This window comes from Chiloscyllium plagiosum, unplaced genomic scaffold (assembly GCF_037043375.1).
Source record: "Chiloscyllium plagiosum isolate Xiang-an unplaced genomic scaffold, Cpla_swu_hap1 HiC_scaffold_32, whole genome shotgun sequence".
NCBI lineage: Eukaryota > Metazoa > Chordata > Chondrichthyes > Orectolobiformes > Hemiscylliidae > Chiloscyllium > Chiloscyllium plagiosum.
The window spans coordinates 37,076,826-37,097,749 of NW_028270170.1; the positions used below are offsets into that span (position 1 = coordinate 37,076,826).

General features: G+C 42.4%; 1 protein-coding gene and 1 long non-coding RNA gene across 15 annotated transcripts in view; one reads left to right on the forward strand and one right to left on the reverse strand.

The window, feature by feature from the left end:
* The window catches only part of LOC122540004 (supervillin-like), a 242,768-nt gene that overhangs the window by 175,211 nt on the left and 46,633 nt on the right, over nucleotides 1-20,924 (reverse strand). For 5 of the 13 annotated variants that reach the window (XM_087977922.1, XM_087977921.1, XM_087977920.1 and 2 more), the window contains exon 1: nucleotides 11,360-11,801. The exons of 1 other annotated variant lie outside the window; for it this stretch is intronic. The gene's annotated coding sequence lies outside the window, so the exon portion shown is untranslated. Of the gene's footprint in view, nucleotides 1-11,359; nucleotides 11,803-20,924 lie in introns of those variants that run through there. 7 more of the 13 variants (XM_043675286.2, XM_043675285.2, XM_043675282.2 and 4 more) reach the window with 4 other exon arrangements.
* LOC148141809 (uncharacterized) overlaps nucleotides 11,433-20,924 on the forward strand; it is a 69,074-nt gene continuing 59,582 nt past the window's right edge. Inside the window, exons 1-2 of one of the 2 annotated variants that reach the window (XR_015752515.1) lie at nucleotides 11,433-11,551; nucleotides 19,270-19,690. This is a non-coding gene — a long non-coding RNA (uncharacterized LOC148141809). Of the gene's footprint in view, nucleotides 11,552-19,269; nucleotides 19,691-20,924 lie in introns of those variants that run through there. The other variant, XR_015752516.1, reaches the window with a different exon arrangement.

Here is a 20,924-nt window from a genome sequence, read left to right on the forward strand (position 1 = left end):
TGAGGCTCAGTAGATGGATTTTAACCTCGAGGTGATAAGATGTTCCAGAAGTGAAATAGTTATTTTCGCAGTATCTCTCACCTGGCTGTGATATAAAGGGTTAATGATATCTCTAGACTAAAAGTAGTCACTGAACATATGCCACTGTGACCTCAGTTCACATGGAACTGGAGGCTAAATCTGTACAATCCTAAGATGACCTCTCATACTATCACTTGTCTATGGATATGGTCAATAAAGTCTGTTACTGCTCACTTACAGGAGTATAGATCTGAATTCACAGAAACTGACATGCTCAAAATTCCATGAAAATGTACCTTTACTATTAATAATTTTCAGAATGTAAACTCATTGGCACAAATTCTGTGTGCACTGTTGGAAAAATGCTGAATATGTCAAATGATAAAATGTGCTTTGATTGTAATGCTTTTGAAGTCTGACATTTCACTGACTAAAATGTTTCAAAACTTAGAGTCTTACTACAGAGGAACCTTGATTATCCGAAGGACATGTGCAGGCAGTATTTTGTTTGGTTAATCGAATGCCGGATAATTGACTGCTGGATAACATAGTTTAGCCAAGCATTGGGAGATGGCGATCTTGTCCAGATAATTTGAATTTCAGATAATTGAATGCCGGATAACCGAGGTTCCTCTGTATATGAAGGATTACTGGGGTAAGCCAGCTACAATCATTTTTTGGATAGCAAGTTGTGATCTGAACTGGTGTTAGCAAGAGAAGGGGAGTGGTTGTAATTGGATAACTTCCCAAAGGGACATTAAATACCTGATAGGCTGAATGTTCTCCTTTCTTGCTCTATCACCCTATAATTTCAGCTGCTCAGCAAATTACTACATGTTTAAAATGAATAATGGTTCAATATTTCAAATTAGAGTCACAGGATATCACTTACTATAGATTCCAGATTCTTGTTAAATTTGAAAGGGTGCAGAAAATATTTACAAGGATGTTGTTGGGAGTGGAGGGTTTGACCTAGAGGGGGAACCTGAATAGACTGGGCTATTTTCCCTGGAATGTCAGAAGCTGAGGAGTGACCTTATAGAGGTTTATAAAATCATGAGGCGTATGATAGGGTGAATTTCCAAGGTCTTTTTCCCAGGATAGGGGGGAGGGGGGGGGCTCCAAAACTAGATGGTGTAGGTTTAAAGTGAGAGGGGAAAGATATTAAAGTGATCTAAGGGGCAACTTTTTCACACAGAAAGTGGTGTGTGTATGGAATGAGTTGCTAGCAGAAGTGGTGAATGCTGGTACAATAATAACATTTATAAGACATCTGGATGAGTATATGAATAGTAAGTGTTTAGAAGAATATGGTCCAAATGCTGGCAAATGAGACCAAATTTATTGAGGATATCTGGTCAGCTTGGATGAGCTGGACTGAGGGGTCTGTTTCCATGCTATATAGCTCCATGACTCTGTATGACTCTCCCAGCTCCATCTTTACATTGGAAATCAACATTAATGCATTTATTAAATATCTTCGGATGTGTTAAGCATTCAGAAAATAAGTCATGCGTCAAAACATATAAACTGTATTTTATACAAAGCTGGAAATGTGTTGCTGGAAAAGCGCAGCAGGTCAGGCAGCATCCAGGGAACAGGAGAATCGACGTTTCGGGCATAAGCCATTCATTCCTGAAGAAGGGCTTATGCCCGAAACGTCGATTCTCCTGTTCCCTGGATGCTGCCTGACCTGCTGCGCTTTTCCAGCAACACATTTCCAGCTCTGATCTCCAGCATCTGCAGACCTCACTTTCTCCTGTATTTTATACAAGCCAACTTATATTTTGAAACAACAACATACTACTGGAGAAACTCAGCAGGCCTGGCAGCATCTGTGGAGAACACACAGTTAACATTTTGGGTCTAATGAGCCTTATTCAGAGCATTTGAATATGTTGAATTGGCCTGTAGCTTTTCAGAAATGACAGCCTAGTTCAGCTCATAGCAGTCTTATCCTTTACTTAAAATGCAGCCAGTGTGGACAGCACAAATTTAAGCTGAGACTTCAGTGCATTATTGATGGACAGCCATGATAGTAAAAGCACTTGCTTTCCAATGCAGTGTTAAACTGAAGCCACATCAAACTGTTCTGGTAAGTGTAAAGGATTCTACATGTATCCTTGGGAAATCCCCACTCTAATGAATATTCCTCAACCAATGCCACCAAAACCAGATTAACTGGCTGCTGACTAGTGACATACTGAAAATTGCCACATAAATGTCAGTCTCAATATGAAATCCAAGAATTTAACGTCTGCCTGCATACATGCGGAGAAGTCAACAATCTGCCAAACAGAATTACACTGGAAGCTACCTTGTCTGTTCAACATTGGATCTTGATGTGGTTTTATTTAGGTATTGATACCATGTTTTTAAAGGGGGGCCTTAAATCATGTCAACAATTTCGAAAGCAGATTCACTAGGTTAGAACTGAATAAAAAATGATATAAATCTTCCCCTTACGGCAATAATTTACTTTTCATCAAATACCAAAAACCTCAAATTTCTCTTGTCTTAAATCCATGTTGCTGTTTCTTATTTCATTCATCTATTTACTCTTTTGATGTTAGAAGGGATGCATTTTTTAATACAAAAGGTGGTGGAGTTTCAGTGTAACCAAACTTAATTGATCATCAGAAATGCTACATTGCAAACAGCTATTTATCAGCTATAATAGATCTCAATAGGTCATGTATGATTCAAAAGGCAAGAGACATGGATTTTCTCTCCGATAGCTGCAGGGTGTTTGTTTTCCGAAGCTGTATCAAAAATACTTGATGGATCTCATGTCAACTGTCCAAATGCAAGCTCACTAAAGGGCTGGCGCTGGAGGTTTAGGGAAAGCTGCTCTTTTTACTCAAACCATTTAAGGATGTTATTACATTCCTCTGGAGAAGGTGGAACTTGAACCCAGGCCTTCTAGTTTAGAGGTAGGAATACTACCAGTGCACCGCAACAGCCCTTAAAGACCAACTGTCTCTTAAAGCTCTGAAGTATCAGCAAATGATTGTGGTTCAGTTGGGAACATTTTCATTTTTAAGTCACAAGATTCAAGACCCGCAGCGCAGCCTGAAAATTAAAAATGAGTGCAGTATTTAGGGAGCCTTGCACTACTGAAAGTTCATATTTTGGCAGAGATCTTAAACCCAGGTCCCATCAGCTTGCCGAGGTGGATGTGAAAGATCCCATGGCATTATTTTGAAGAAAGGTAAGGGAACTATTCCTTATTTTGTGACCAAACTCTATGTGTCAGTTAATATTACAAAAACAGTTGCCTAGTCCCGATCACACTGTTGACCACATTCATCAAAATTATAGCAGAGTATATATGTTACTCGAATGGTAACATAAAATAAGAAAATTTGATGAGAACTAACATTCAACTTTTCACTACAAGAGTGAAATTCATCTTGGGCAGTCAGACAAGAAAGACTTGCCATTCCTAACGCAGCAGTTATGATTTTAAGATATCCAAATATATTTTAAGGCCAATGAAGTACTTGAGAGGTTTTGTCACTATTGTGATGTAGGAATTGCAGTATCTAATTTGCACACAGCGAACTCCCACAAACAGCAATATGACAGTAAGAAGATAATCTTTCTCAGGATTTGTATTAGAGGATGAATATTGATGAGGACAGGATTTGATTTGATTTATTACCAAGTGTACCTAGTTACAATGAAAAGCTTTGTTTGCGAGTAGTACAGGCAGATCAGAGGAAGCATGGACATATAGATCATAGGGAGGAAAAAAGACTTGGACAGAGGCATACAAATTGTACCGCACAGAGAGTGCACTAGGCAAGATCAACATTAATAAGAACAACATTATTTAAAGTTAGAGCGTCCATTCATAACTCTAGTGATGGCAGGGAAAACCTGCTGGTGCATGTATTCAAGCTTCTGAATGTACTGTCTGACACAAGAGATTGGAGGAGAGTATTACCGGGATGGGATGGGTCTTTAATGATGTTTGCAGCCTTTCCACAGCAGCAAAACATGTAAATGGAATCCGTGGATGAGAGGATGGCTTCCGTGATGGTCTGGTCTGTGCAAACAACCTTCTGTCATTTCTTATAGTAAAGGCTGTTATGCAGCCGGATAGTATGCCTTCTAACACTAAATAAAAAATGAAAGAACTGTGGATGCTGTAAATCAGAAACAAAAACAGAAGTTGCTGAAAATGCAGGTCTGGCAGCATCTGTGAAAGGAAATCACAGTTCGTGTTTCGGGTCCAGTGAGTTCTGTGGTAGGGTCACAGGGCCTGAAATGTTAACTCTGATTTCTCTTCACAGATGCTGTCAGACTTGCTGAACTTTTTCAGTAACTTCTGTTTTTGTACTTCTAACACTAGTCAGAGATCTTAAACTTTTTGCCAAATTTTGCCTCTGGGTTACCATCGAATCATGGCTGACACGTGACAATGTGGCACTTTGTCCCCATTTATCACCATTACCGAGACAATTGAAATATTTCTTCACAAAAACAATGAATTTTTCGCACTAGGAGATGTCCTGTGACTAGGACAAAAGCAGAAGAAAGCTGGTCAGCAGTAGGATCCATGTATGGCACCTCACTGGCAATTAAAGGGTCCCTGCCAAAGCTGCACTCCAGTTTGTGACAATACCCACCTCTCAGTGTTGTCAGCCCAGCTCAGCAGCTGCATCAGAAGCCGGTATTAACGTTAGCCAGTGGAGAGGCCGCGCGATTATGGAGATAACTCAATGGAGAAGTTGAATTCACAATTCCCCTCACAAAAATAAGGGGAATATTGTGGAAGGAGCCAGGCTTAGTGACTGGAGGAGGGGATGCATCAGCTTCAAGCAATGGTGCCATAACCACAATGATGGCCAGTGCAAACAGGGATTCCTCTGTGGATAATAGAGCAGCCTGAAAGGAGGGTCAACCCCTCATGGCAATACCTGTCAGCCCACCACACACACACACACACACCCATAATCACATACAAACACACGTATGCACATACACACAAAAAGAAATACACACATATACATGTACTCACATATACATACACACAAAGACCAAATGAGTACAAACACACACAGAAAAATGCACAGATGTACAAACACTAACAGACACACAAACACACACAGCCCTGGGCACGCAACCCTGGGACCCGTGGAGAGGCTGCCATTGTTTACTTGCTGGTCTCACCACAACTGCCTGACACCAATAAATATGATGGGGCAAAGCATGATCCTTGGCAGGACTTTTAATTAGCACAATTATCCATTCATTGGACAATCATATCTCTGGAATTCTGGTGTTGGGAACATCAGGTTGTCCTTCCACTGCATCTTATAAGCAGCTCCCTAACCCTCACCTCCCACCTCCAAAGGACCTACTGAAATTCAACTTCAAGCCTCAACAGTTTGATCCAACAATCCCAAAACGAACACAAAACTGGTCAACACTTTCTTTACTAAATATCACTTCCAGAGGCAGACGGGCTGCCAAAAACAAACTAAACAATATAAATTGAACTCTGAAACTTATATTTTACATTATAGAAAACAAGAGGGAGTAATTACAAGGGTGTAACCTAATACCCAGGTTCACATGACATTTATAAATTATTACCTCCTATCAATGATTTGATAATTTATAAACCTCCTATTAATGATAATACTGTTTTAAATATCACCCCTTGCTAATCAGTATTTTATAACCGACCTCTCAGCCAGTTTTTCACATGTTTATTTTTCATGACAGCTTTTTTTTTTGCTCCTGAAGTTTGGTTCTTTGATGGCTGTTAGTTCCTCAGATGCCTATCAGCTATTGAGCCTCATTTGAGTGGCTGTTAGTCATGTCTGAGCTTTCACAGTGAGGCAGCAGAATATTCCACAACATGGGGCATCAATTATTCCTGTCCTCATCCCAAAGTCGCCACAAGTGTTGTGGGCAGGTGTCACAATGATCTTTTTAATCAGACACTGCTGAGATAAATTATAGTGCTGAGGTCAAGAATTCAGTAGAATTGGCATTGCAACAGGGGAGTGCAGTGGCTTAAGGTGAAATTCAACATCTGCAAGTGCATAGCACAACGACAACCCATTTACTATAGACTCCACATGATTTTGCTTCCAATAAGGGCGCTGTTAGCAAATCAAAGAATCCCTACAGTGTGGAAGCAGGCCATTCAAACCATTGAATCCACACTGACTCTCCAAACAGCATCCCAACTCGACCCATCCACCTACTTTATCCCTGGCATGCTGCACTTCCCAAGGCTAACCCAGTAGCCTGCACGTCCCTGAACACTATGGGCAATTTCCCATGGCCCATCCACCTAACCTGCACATCTTTGGACCGTGGGAAGAAACCCAAAAGGTCAGGGGAAGAATGTGCAAACTCCACACAGACGTTCGCCCAAGGGTGGAATTGAACCGGGGCCCTGGTACCGTGAGGCAGCAGTGCTAATCACTGAGCTGCCATGCCACTACAGTGGCTTACCCGCTATTGCCCATTTTGTTTCCCCGCCAAACCTGGACTTTATTTACCTATAACCAAACCCAGGGTCTTCTTACCTTCTATGGTACAGCTATTCACTCAATAAACTTGTTCAACCATGGGGGTCGCCCACTGTCAATGCACTTACTTGGGAGGTGGTGATATTTTGGAAATGGCACTGTCTGATAGGTCAGAGTCCCAATCTAATGGGGACCTGGGTTCGGATCCCATCTTGACAGATAACGAAACTGAATTTAAAGAAATTTGGAATGAAAAAGCTAGTATCATTGTGGCCATTATTTAAAAACCTTATCTGGTTCACTAATGCTGTCCAGGGAAGATAATCTGCCATCCTTACCTGGCCTGATTTACCTGTGACTACAGACCCACGCAATATATTTGACAGTGATGCCAAGATCCCACACATGAGAAAGAGAATTTCCATTAGGAAACTTATAAAGATAGATCGCGCCAGATTTTTGGGACATTATCATTAACTATTGTTCACGTATTTAATTTCCCACCCCATTCTGCCTCTTCTGGAGGGTTGCGACAGTTTTCAATTTTCTAGCTTCAAGTCAGTGTCAGGTTGGGAAAAGGTTTGGTAAGTTCTGCATTGTGCCGAATGGTGGACTGGACAACAATTACTGGCTTTGTCAGAAATATTCACATTCAATGAAAGAATTAACAAAAATATCTGAGACAGCACTTTGAGTAAAGGAATGGAGAAACTAGAGGTAGGAGTAGGCCGTTCGGCCCTTTGGGTCTACTGCTGAATATGTTCATGGCTAATCAATGCCATGTTCCTGCTTTGTCCTGATACTCCTTGATGCCCTTACAATTTAAAACTTTATGTCTCTCTTTTGGGAATACATTCACTGACTGGGCCTCCACAGTCATCCGTGATAGAGAATTCTACAGCTTCACTCCCCATTTGAAGAAGCTTTTCCTCATCTCATGACCTAGCCCATATCCTGAGATTCTATCCCCTGGTTGGAGACGCCCCACCCAAGGAAAACATCCCTCCTGCATCCAGTCTGTCTAATCCTATTAAAATTGTATACATTTCAATCAGATTCCCTCTCATCCTTCTTAACACTAGTGAATACAGGCTCAGTGGAACTAATGTCTCCTATACGACAAGCACAGCAGGTCAGGCAGCATCTGAGGAGCAGGAGAATCAACTATTTTGGGCAAGAGTCCTTCATCAGGAATGAAGAGCTCCTGATGAAGAGCTTTTGCCCGAAACGTCAATTCTCCTGCTCCACGGACGCTGCCTGACCTGTTGTGCTTTTCCAGCACCCCACTGTCAACTCTAATCTCCAGCATCTGCAGTCCTCACTTTCTTCTTTACGACAGTCCAGCCATCCCCAGCACCAGCCTCTGCTGCACTCCGTCTATGGGAAGTAAATTTTTCTGAGGTAGAGGGACCTAAACTGCAAGCGCTACTCCAGATGTGATCTAGGTGTGGTACAGTATAACTGTATAACATCCCTATTTCTAAACTCAAGTTCTCTTGCAACGAAGGCCAATAAACCATTTACTTTTTTAATTGCTTGTCACACCAGCTTGTCTACTGTCACTGACTGCTGTACAAGGATATCCACATCTCTTTGTACATCCACACGTCCCACTATCTCACTATTTAAATACTCACAATCTTGCACACTTTTGTGTCATGACAAACTTGGAAATGTTGCATTTGGTTCTGTCATCCAAGCCCATCCACCATGACAATGGATGAATGGTCACCGCACAACAGTCATCAGACAGGATGTTCCCTCCCAGTCAGGGAACACTTCAGCGGTCAGGGACATTCAACCTCGGATCTTTGGGTGATCATCCTCCAAGGCGGACTTTGGGATATGTAACAACGCACAGTGGCAGAGCAGCCAAGTTCAGTACCCATGAGGCTGGCCTCAACTGGGACCTTGGGTTCATGACCCCACTATATTGTACACTCTCTCTCTCTCTCTCCCCCCCTCACACACACACACACACACACACAGACCTACATACTCACAAACTCATGCAGACCCTCTCATATACACACGTTCTCTCTCAGACACACACACACATATAGCCCCGCACTCACACCCATACACACACTCTCACAGGTTTATACTTCATCACAATCATGTACACACTCTACCAAGCACACACACACTCGAACACACACTGTCTTGCACGCACTCACACTCACAAGCACACACTCACATGCACACACTCAGACACTCTCTCTCTCCCTCACATGCATGCACACACATACAAGTCTATGGGGTGAATCTGCATTTGACAAATTGTATTTGAAGATACATTCTATTTTGCTCAAAAAGCACACAATCTGCAGGTAGTCAATCCATGTAATATTTTATAAACTCCACTTTGGAATAGAACCTGTCTGACTCAAGATTGGGATGCAGACAGAGTCTAACCTCACCCCTTTAGTGCATTGACAGAGCTGAGATGTCACTTTTTTTAAATAAAATCTTAAGTTATCTTGAGAATGTGACTTAAAAGAAGTTCTGGGATTTACATATTAATAAACTGAAACTTGTAACTCATTCTAAAAGATGAAAGACTTAACAGTAAATTATGTTTGTTCAATATACTGTTTTAGTTGCATGATACTGTGATCGTTTGCTATAAATTCTGTGTCTTATGATCCTGTTCCACAGTTACCTGACGAAGGAGCAGTGGTCTGAAAGCTAGTGCTTCCAAATAAACCTGTAGGACTATAACCTGGTGTTGTGTGATTTTTAACTAGGTCATTGATAGACATTGTGAATAGCCATGCTCTAGTCCTTAACTGTACCCCCACTAATTACTGCCTGCCACTCAGTAACAGACCCATTAGTTCCCACTCTCGACTTCCTATCATCCAATTCTGGATTCATGCCAATATATTTCCTCCATCCCACGTATTTTAAACCGCCCACTAACATCTTATGAGGGACCTTATCAAAAGCCTTCGGAAAACCCTAATACATTCCATCTACTGGCTCTTCCTTTTATATTAGCGCTCCAGCATTTTCCCCACTACTGATGTTCAGCTAACTGGTTGTAATTCTCTCTGGTTTTTCATCCTTCCCTTTATAATTGGTCAGAGTATTGAGTATAGGAGTTGGGAGGAGAAAGTGAGGTCTGCAGATGCTGGAGATCAAAGTTGGAACTTTATTGCTGGAACAGCACAGCAGGTCAGGCAGCATCCAGGGAACAGGAGATTCGACGTTTCGGGCACAGGCCCTTCTTCAGGAATGGGCACGACATTTCGGGCACAGGCCATTCCTGAAGAAGGGCCTGTGCCCGAAACGTCGAATCTCCTGTTCCCTGGATGCTGCCTGACCTGCTGTGCTGTTCCAGCAATAAAGTTTCAACTATAGGAGTTGGGAGGTCATGTTGCGGCTGTACAGGACATTGGTTAGGCCACTGTTGGAATATTGCGTGCAATTCTGGTCTCCTTCCTATCGGAAAGATGTTGTGAAACTTGAAAGGGTTCAGAAAAGATTTACAAGGACATTGCCAGGGTTGGAGGATTTGAGCTATAGGAAGAGACTGAACAAGCTGGGGCTTTTTTCCCTGGAGCATCAGAGGCTGAGGGGTGGCCTCATAGAAGTTTACAAAATTATGAGGGGCATGGATAAGGTAAATAGGCCAAGTCTTTTCCCTGGGATTGGGGAGTCCAGAACTAGAGGGCATAGGTTTAGGGTGAGAGGGGAAAGATATAAAAGAGACCTAAGGGGCAACTTTTTCATGCAGAGGGAGATATGTTTATGGAATAAGCTGCCAGAGGAAGTGGTGGAGGCTGGTACAATTGCAACATTTAAGAGGCATTTGGATGGGTATATGAATAGGAAGGGTTTGGAGGGATGTGGGTCGGGTGCTGGCAAGTGGGACTAGATTGGGTTGGGCTTTCTGGTCGGCATGGACAGGTTGGACCAAAGGGTCTGTTCCATGCTGTATATCTCTATAACTCTATAAATAAAGGGGTTACATTTGCCACCTACCAAATTAGACTATAGACGAATAATAATCCTGAATTAGATTAGATTAGATTACAGTGTGGAAACAGGCCCTTCGGCCCAACAAGTCCACACCGACCCGCCGAAGCGAAACCCACCCCATACCCCTACATTTACCCCTTACCTAACACTACGGGCAATTTAGTATGGCCAATTCACCTGACCCTGCACATCTTTGGACTGTGGGAGGAAACCGGAGCACCCAGAGGAAACCCACGCAGACACGGGGAGAACGTGCAAACTCCACACAGTCAGTCGCCTGAGGCGGGAATTGAACCCGGGTCTCTGGCGCTGTGAGGCAGCAGTGCTAACCACTGTGCCACCGTGCCACCCCAAAATTACTATCTGCTATTACTCAGGCACTCAAATCACAGTGTCAGCAGCTACCTCCATGCTTCTCTAGGCTATATTGGGATAAGTGTACCTCCTCATGACTGGCTCAGTACCTCCAGGTGCAGGAAGGAACTCAATATTCCAGCAGGAAATTTTAATTAACTCGGAAACAAAACACGAGCAGAAATTTTTCAAAGGCAAATAAATGGTCAAATGAAATCTGATACAGAATTCAGGTAAGGATTCTGTATCAATTCACAACTAAATATCCGACAGGCGCAAGTACGGACAGCATTCATTTTCCTTTCATCTAAATCTTAACTATGATCTTTCTAACAAAGCAGGATTGAAGTTGAAAGTTCATTCTTGATGACAACTTGTAAACTCGACAAGTCTCGTGAATAAACTTTCGATTACGTTTACAATTTTTTTGCTTCAAAAAGGCGACTTAGTTTTCAATGTTGAGAAACAAAAAAGCTGGAATTATTTTAGAAATTGAACTGACTCACAGTGTATTGGCTCCAGTCAGCCGAGGCTCCCTCCCACCTTAGCCACTGAGCAGGATTGTAATAGTGGATAGCCTGGGATTCGATCCCCCTATGCTGTCGCAGGGGCACCTTACAGTGGCTCGCCTCTGACTGTAAGGATAGCTCGACACATCAACCCGCCGAAACAGTGCCTACAGCGCCAACAAACAAAAGGTTAGCCCAGCCTTCCTGTTGCAGGTTTTACTTAAAACAGAGCAGGTTACGGAACTGTCACTTTGGACTTGTCACACTGGGGGAATGTGACCAAACAGGTTTCTCCTGACACAGGTCCAACCCTCGTACATAGATTTGAGCAGACCAGGATACAGATCTTTGCCAGAGAGACAACTCTGGTCTCTCACTACAAACACGTCAAAACGTTGCCTCCTTCCTCCCGCTGGTTACTGCCAAATGTCATTGCTCTCTGGGACACTGCTGTTTCACTTTCTGGAGAGAAAGCACAGTCCCTGTGTAGATCTCACCCAGCAGGCAGTGTGGTTTGTGAAAATGTTTGTACTAGATTTTCCTAAAGGTGTATGTGTAGACTTTGGCCTCAGAGTGGGCGGGGCACCTACACAGTCATCTGATGAAAGACTGTACACTACTTTTGAATGTCTCTGTGCCTGTGCCTCATGTGTATCTGTGTGTGTGTGTGTGCGTACGCATGGGGGGTGGGGGAGATGGGTGGGATTGTGAAGGGAAAGGAAGGAATGTTCTATCTGGTTCAGAGGAATCTTTACCCATTGCCCATTTAAATATTGATGCATTTGGGATTGGTTATGTGCTCTTTAAGTTACCTGGGTGGAATCTGTCAGACTATGAACGGTCTCAATAGGAGTACTGTACACACCTATGATGCAGCTGTTGAGATTAAGCACTCAATTGCTATTGGTTTACTTGAAGCCTTGATCGTAGCCATGCCCAGTGGAACATTGACCGAATTGAGTTAGGTCTCCAAATCAAATTTGCCACAACTCTACCTGTTATAATTTAGATTGCACCTTCCCATCTTCCTAGGGATTTGCCTGTGCCTCTTGTGACACTCGCCCTAGTAGTTTGAATGCATCAAGACTTTCCACCACAAAGCTCATCATTCAATTATAGCAAGAGGGCTTTCCAACATTTTCTCCCAGTGTGACACACTGACCTACTCTCTGAGATGGATTTAAAACATCTCGTGTGTAAGTGAGCAAGGGAGCTTTTCATTTGCTCTGGCAATAATTATCATCCCACAAACATCACCAAAACAAAACTGGTCGTTACTGTCAGTGGACAATTTCAGTTCCCACATTACTGCAGTAACTGCACTCCACAATTGACTGTGGCACATTTTGAAACATTGAGTGTGCTATATAAATGGAAGGCTTTTCTTCAAGAGGGACTAAATTATTCAGAAAATGTATCAAATCATACAACATTGAAAAGGCAATCTCTGCCAGCTCCTTAAAGGAGCTATCCAATTAATCCTCACACTGCAAATATTTCCTTTTCAAGTCCTTTTGAATGTTAGTATTCATTAGAGTCATAGAATCATTCAGCATAGAAAGAGACCCTTCGGCCCAACCATCCATGCTGACCAGTATAAGATTGTAAGAACAGAATTTATAGCAAAAGTTTACAGTGTGATGCAACTGAAAGGGTATATTGAAAAAGACCTGGATCTGCTTTTTTTTGTTGGTTTGCAAAGCTCAGATTTAGAGAGGCTCTTTACCTATGACGCATTACTGGCTAGACAAGTACCTATTGTCCATTTCTACTTGCCCTTGAGCAGTTAGTGATGAGCTCTTTTCTTGAACCACTGGAGTTCATGTGCTGGCAGGACACCCACAATTTTGTTAGGAAGTGAGGTCCAGGATCTTGACCCAGCTACAATGAAGAACTAAGAATTTAGTTGCAAGTCAGGATGGTGTATGTTTTGGAGGAGAATGTGCAGGTAATGAAGTTCCCAGATATCTGCTAGACATGTCCTTCCAGGCAATAGATGGCATGTTTGGAATGTGCTGTCTAAGGAGAATTGATGAGTTGCTGCAGTGCATCAACTAGATGGTACACATTATGGTATTGTGCCTCTTCTCTGTTCTTCTTTCAGAGGGTTGTTGGTCTTTGGAACTCTTTGGCACAAAGACCTGGTGGGAACAGAAGCCTTTTGTATATTTAAGGTTAAGTAAGATAGATCCTTGATCAGGAGGGGAAGCAAGGGTTATGGGAAAATGCAGGAACGTGGATGTGAGGAGTGTTGAATCAGCCACGATCCTATTGAATGGTGAGACAGGATTAAGGGGCTGAATGGCCTACTCCTGTTCCCATTTCTTTTGGTCTTATTGTCTTATCAGTAGTGAAGGAAGTGAGTGTTGAAGGTGGTGAATGGGCCGCCAATCAAACAGGCTGTGTTGAGTTTTGCTTCTTGAACATTGGTGGAGATGCACTCATTCACGCAAATGGAAATATTCAATCATGCTCCTGACTTGTACCTTGTATATAGTAGGAAGGCTATGGGGAGTCACGAAGTCTTTGCAGAATTCCTGGACTTGACCTGATTTTGTAGCTACAATATGCGGCTTGTCCAGTTCAGTTTTTGGTTAATGGTAACACTAAGGATGTTGCTAGTGGATGATTCAGCAATGGTAATGACTTTGAATGTCAAGAAAGGATGCTTGGAATCTCTCTTAGTGGCGATGATCATCGCCTGACACTTGTCACCCCAAACCTGACTGTTGTCTAGGTCTTATATGGTCGTGGACTCAGAGTCATAGAGATGTACAGCACAGAAACAGACCCTTCAGTCCAACCCGTCCATGCCGACCAGCTATCCCAACCCAATCTAGTCCCATCTGCCAGCACCCGGCCCATATCCCTCCAAACCCTTCCTAGGCGTCCAGATGCTTTTTAAATGCTGTAATTGAAGAAGCATCCACCACTTCCACGAGCAGCACATTCCACCCCCACCTCGCCAACTTCTGCATGAAAAAGTTGCTCCTTACATCTCTTTTATATCTTTCCCCTCCCACCCTAAACCTATGCCCTCTAGTAATGGACTCCCCCATCCTGGGGAAAAGACCTTGCCTATTTACCCTATCCATGCCCCTCATGATTTTATGAACCTCTATAATGTCATCCCTTGGCCTCCGACACTCCAGGGAAAACAGCCCTAGCCTATTCAGCCTCTCCCTATAGCTCAAATTCTCCAACACTGGCAACATCCTTGTAAATCTTTTCTGAACCTTTTCAAGTTTCACAACATCTTTCCGAAAGGAAGGAGACCAGAATTGCATGCAATATTCCAAAAGTGGCCTAACCAATGTCCTGTACAGCCACAACATGACCTCCCAAGTCCTGTACTCAGTACTCTGACCAATAAAAGAAGGCATACCAAACGCCTTCTTCGCTATCCTATCTACCTGTGATTCCACTTTCAAGGAGCTGTGAACCTGCACTCCAAGGTCTCTATGTTCAGCAACACCCTCTTGGCTTTCCATTAAGTGTATAAGTCCTGCTAAGATTTGCTTTCCCAAAATGCAGCATCTTGCATTTATCAAAATTAAACTCCATCTGCCTCTCCTTAGCCAATTGGCCCATCTGATCAAGATCCCATTGTAAACTAAGGTAACCCTCTTTGCTGTCCACTGCAACTCCAATTTTGGTGTGATCTGCAACCTTACTAACTATACCTCATATGCTCACATCAAAATCATTTATATAAATGACAAAAAGTAGTGGACCCAGCACCAATCCTTGTGGCACAGGCCTCCAATCTGAAAAACAACCCTCCCCACCATCATCTGTCTTGTACCTTTGAGCCAGTTCTGTATCCAAATGGCTAGTTCTCCCTGTATTCTGTGAGATCTAACCTTGCTTATCAGTCTCCCATGGGGAACCTTGTCGAATGCCTTACTGAAGTCCATATAGATCACACTACCACTCTGACCTCATCAATCCTCTTTGCTACTTAGAGTCGTAGAGCCATAGAGATGTTCAGCTTGGAAACAGACCCTTCGGTCCAACCCGTCCATGCCGACCAGACATCCCAACCCAATCTAGTCCCACCTGCCAGCACCCGGCCCACATCCCTCCAAACCCTTCCTATTCATATACCCATCCAGATGCCTTTTAAATGTTGCAACTGTACCAGCCTCCACCACTTCCTCTGGCAGCTTATTCCATAAACGTATCTCCCTCTGTGTGAAAACGTTGCCCCTTAGGTCCCTTTTATATCTTTCCCCTCTCACCCCAAACCTATGCCCTCTCGTTCTGGACTCCCTGACCCCAGGGAAAAGACTTTGTCTATTTACCCTATCCATGCCGCTCATAACTTTGTAAACCTCTACGAGGTCACCCGTCAGCCTCCAACACTCCACTTCTTGAAAAACTCAGTCAAGTTTGTGAGACATGTTTTCCCATGCACAAAGCCATGTTGACTATCCCTAATCAGTCCCTGCCTTTCCAAATACATGTACATCCTGTCCCTCAGGATCTGAGGAGTTGCAAATGGGGCTGAAATCTGTGCAGTCATCAATTCTGACCTTATAATGGAGAGAAAGGTATTGATGAAGCAGGTGTAGATGTTTGGGCTCAGAGTAAAATCCTGAGGAATTTGTACAGTCATGCCTTTGAATGATATGATGGATGTTTAACAGTCACAACTACCCTCATTTGTGTTAAGTATGACTCCAACCAGTAGGGAGGTTTCACCCAATTTCCATTGACTTTAATGTGGCTGAGACTTATTGCATTGATGTCAATAGTAGTCACTCTTAGCTCACCTCTTCAGTTTAGCTCTTTTGCCCGTGTTTGACCAGGAGTCGACTGCTTTTGGAAGCGCCTAAACTGAGCATTAGTGAATGGCTTAGTTTTGTGTAGGTGCCACTTGATCGCTCTGTCACTTATACCTTCCATCATTTTGCTGTTAATTGAGAGTAGACTGAAGGGCTGGTAATTGATTGGATTAGATTTATCCTGCTTTATGGGGACAGAACGTTTTCCACATTGTCAGATCGGTGCCAGGTCTGTAATTGTACTGGAATAGATTGAAATCCAGTACCCACTGGACATTGATGTCACAATGCATTCATTTCAACTGATGCAAAATTATAAGCTGTGTGACTGCAATTTCTCAAAATGCCTCTTCTCCCTTTCTCCTGTAAGGGTAGGATCACAGGACCTCCCCACTCTCTTGTTTACGAAGCTTGTTTTATTTTCACAACTGTATTAAAATTTGTAAAATGCCATAGCCTCTGAGCACTGAACCTAAAACAAATGTACATTTGCTTTTGAACAATTATGTAATTGTCCTCATTCTCCAGTGTGATATGCACGTTTCACAGCTCCCAGGAATCAATTTTGATTCACACGTGATGATGAAATATAAGTGTGGTTCAGAAGCTGAAATACCTTCCAGCAGCGAAATGTTAGTTTCTCTTTATTTGTACTCTAAAAGACTCACTAACTGAATAATTCAGATGTAAAGAGAAGTGGGATTTTGGCAGTTAAAATAATTTGAGTTAATAGATATTTTGAGAAGCAACTTCAAATTGTAACATGTTGACTGTGGCTGATTATAATCAGTCATTAGCTTTAGTTCAGGAAACATTTGCATTAACTCCCTCCCAAACATATAACTCATCTTTATTGTATATATAAATATAAATAGGAATGCAAATTTTGTGAGATTTGTTCCATGCCGACCAGATATCCCAACCCAATCTAGTCCCATCTGCCAGCATCCAGCCCATATCTCTCCAAACCCTTCCTATTCATATACCCATCCAAATGCCTCTTAAATGTTGCAATTGTACCAGCCTCCACCACATCCTCTGGCAGCTCATTCCATACCTGTACCACCCTCTGTGTGAAAAAGTTGCCCCGTAGGTCTCTTTTATATCTTTCCCCTCTCACCCTAAACCTATGCCCTCTAGTTCTGGGCTCCCCAACCCCAGGGAAAAGACTTTGTCTATTTATCCTATTCATGTTCCTCATAATTTTGTAAACCATTATAAGGTCACCCCTCAGCCTCTGACGCTCCAGGGAAAACAGCCCCGGCCTGTTCAGCCTCTCCCTATACCTCAAATCCTCCAACCCTGGCAACATCATTGTAAATCTTTTCTGAACCCTTTCAAGTTTCACAACATCTTTCTGATAGGAAGGAGATCAGAATTGCACACAATATTCCAACAGTGGCCTAACCAAAGTCCTGTACAGCCACAACATGATCTCCCAACTCCTGTGCAAAATACTCTGACCAATAAAGGGAAGCTTACCAAAGGCCTTCTTCACTATCCTATCTACCTGCGACTCCACTTTCAAGGAGCTATGAACCTGCACTCCAAGGTCTCTTTGTTCAGCAACACTCCCTAGGATCTTACCATTAAGTGTATAAGTCCTACTAAGATTTGCTTTCCCAAAATGCAGCACCTCGCATTTATCTGAATTATCGGGAAACTCCAGAAAGAAAATCAATATGAGTCCTCTGACACCTGATGAACAAAAACCCTCACTTTCCTTTTACAAGATATTGAATTGAACTGAGCATGTATTTGTGGTAACGCTAAAGGTTGGCTGGAGACAAGTTTGTTTTAAGCAAGCTGAACAGTTCAAACTAACGTTTAATTAAGCCTTTGACTTCAACATGCAAGAACTGTAAGGTAATTCTTTTTCATTTAGAATTAATCTGCAAGATTTAAAAAAAAATCCCCAGTCAACAGTTGCAAGCTCATAGCCATTTTCTCTTATTTGACTTAGTTTTTTTGCAGTTACATTTCCCATGAATGGTGAATACTACACCAACAGCACAAATTGAATGCAGAGGTTCTAGAACACAGCTCATTAGCTTCTCAAGGCAACTAGAAATGGACAACAGCCAGCCAACAAATTCCACACACCTTGAACAAATAAACTACAAGCAAAAGCAAGATTTAGATAGTCAACAAACATCTTATAAACATTGAATTTTCATGGCCAAAATGCATTTTGACATGATAATCCCTTACCACAGGGGTGCATGGATAATCCTCCTTTAAAATAGGATTTCACTAGCTTCAAACTCTAAGAGACACATAGTGAGGTGTAACATACTTGCCTTCACAGCATACAGCAATTCTGTCTAAGTATTTGCCACCATCTATCTGTGTTGCACGGTAGAAGGATTAGTAGAGATAAGCCTGCCTGGGATCAGAGCCGTCAGTCATTTGACATCAATTGCCATGAGAGCCTTGCTATGTTATACAGGAACATCCTGCTTAGATGAGATGCAATGTCAAACCACACGTAAACCTCCTGACACAAAGACTCCTGACGCGGATGACACTAACATTGCAAGTTAATTATTTCCCCACTTGAAAATGTAAATTAAGCACATATATTTTGATGAAGTTTTAAAACGTTCTTGACAGACCACTCCCACTCACTGTCTTATGATAGATAGCCTCTAAATACATTAACTATCAGCCTGTTCATTTCAATAGTCCATGTAGCATTATGATCTAGCTGACAGGGCACATGGGTGGAACTGCACAGGTATGGCATGGTGACTCAGTGGCTAGCACTGCTGCCTCACAGCACCAGGGACCCAAGTTTGATTCCACTCTCGGGTGACTGTCTGTGTGACATTTGCACATTTTCCCCACATCTGCGTGGGTTTGCTCTCATTTCCTCCCAGAGTCCAAAGATGTGCAGATAGGTAGATTGTCCATGCCAGGTTGTCCAAAGTATCCAGGGTTGGAGGCTAGATGGATTGGCCATGAAAAATGTGGGGTTATGGGGTAAGCGTGTGGCTCTGGGTGAGATGCTCTTTGGAGGCTCAGTGCAGACTCAATGGGCTGAATGGCCTCCTTCCCAACTGTAAGGATTCTATGATACTTGCAACCTTTCTCGGTAATATTTGCCTATCTTCTTCTCAGCCTTTTGTTTAACTTCAAACTGTATTCAACACGACGAGATTAAGACTCAGATGGAAGAATGCATAAACCTGATAATGAAACCAATTGTACAAGCAGCAGTCATTTTCCCTAAACTGCCAGAGAAGACAATTCAGAGACGCAACGTGAGCAGATGGCTGCTGTGGAAATTACCTTCCAAGCAACTGGTACCAAGTCAGAAGAGACCAATTCCCCCTAGTGAATGACCTTCAGCCAAAAGAGGACGTACTTATTAGCTAAGGAGTTACAGAGTCAGATAAATCAGCAGTGCATTGGCTCCAGTTATCTGTTTAATTTCCTATTCTTTTTTACTGGATATGAAATGGGATTTACCTGATCGATGTATTAATGAAATGTGAAAATAATACATTGTGGGCCACAATAAACTAGGTTGAAAACCTGGTTTGAAGATGCTGTTACCTATTTATAGTGCAACTAATGTGGCAACAGATTGGAAAGTGTATAATCTGTAATCGCCGCCCTCTGAACCGCGTAAAACATGGCCACCTGTTAGTACATTACTGTATGATAGATGGCTCTGTAAGGTCTAGGTAGGGGCAATGCTCCTTAACTGGCTTGACATTTTCAAGTGACAAGCTTTTAAGAAAAAATATGTCTATCTGGTTGAAAAATGTCCAAAAAGAAAAAAGACATTCCTTTGTGAAGTCAGCAGGAAAAGTAAACGGCATCATGAACTGCACAAATAAAACACTGCAGAAGCTGGTAATCTGGAATAAACATAGGAAATGCTGGAAATAATCAGGAGATCTGGCAATGTCTTGGAGAGAAAAACATGACAATAAACTTCGTTCGGGACTGAGAGCAGCTTGAAATGTTTTGAGTATGGAAAAAAGGGAGGGGGAGAAGAATATAAAAGGGAAGACCTGTGATAAAAGGGTAAAAGAGATTAAATAGCAAAATGTCTCATGGTACAAAACTAAAAGGAGTGGTAATGAGTAACGAGATGAAAGATCTGGATGCAATGTAAATGATTGGATGAGTTGTCATCCAAATGCAAAATAAAGGAACTCAGAATCAAGAGAAAAAACCAAACCAATCCGAAAGGAAATGTAAACAAATGAAACAAGATGCAGGCAAAGGTTGTGACTTGAAATTTTTAAATTCAATGTCAAGTCCCAAAAGCTGCTGAGAATTTGTTATAACTTGTGTCCATTTGGCATTGGGCCGTAACTTCCACCTTAAGGAGGGCAACAGTGCAGGGCAGGAGCAAGAAGGCCAGATGGAGCAGCATAGGCAAGGGAACACCGGGGTAATACAGGAGACAGCAAGGCAGACAGGCAGCAGATTAGAGCATGGCAGAGTAAGGGAAGCCAGGTCAGCAAAGGGCAGAGTAGGTGAATACACAGGCGGAGAGGCATACAAAGCTAAAACATCTGCAACATTCGCTGTTTCTATGCTCTATGCTGCAGTCAATTGGGAACTGGCCAGACTGCCCTCTCTTTCTTTCTCTATCTCTATATAACCCCAATTCCAGCTTGTTAAGAATGATTAAAATTTCCCATCTGAAAGTACTAGGGATCTCAATTGAGTGGAATAGGAATACCTATCTTTTCTGTTTGATTCACCTTCTACTTCAACCGTACTAGTGAAGAAGAATAGTTTTACTAGCTCTTACA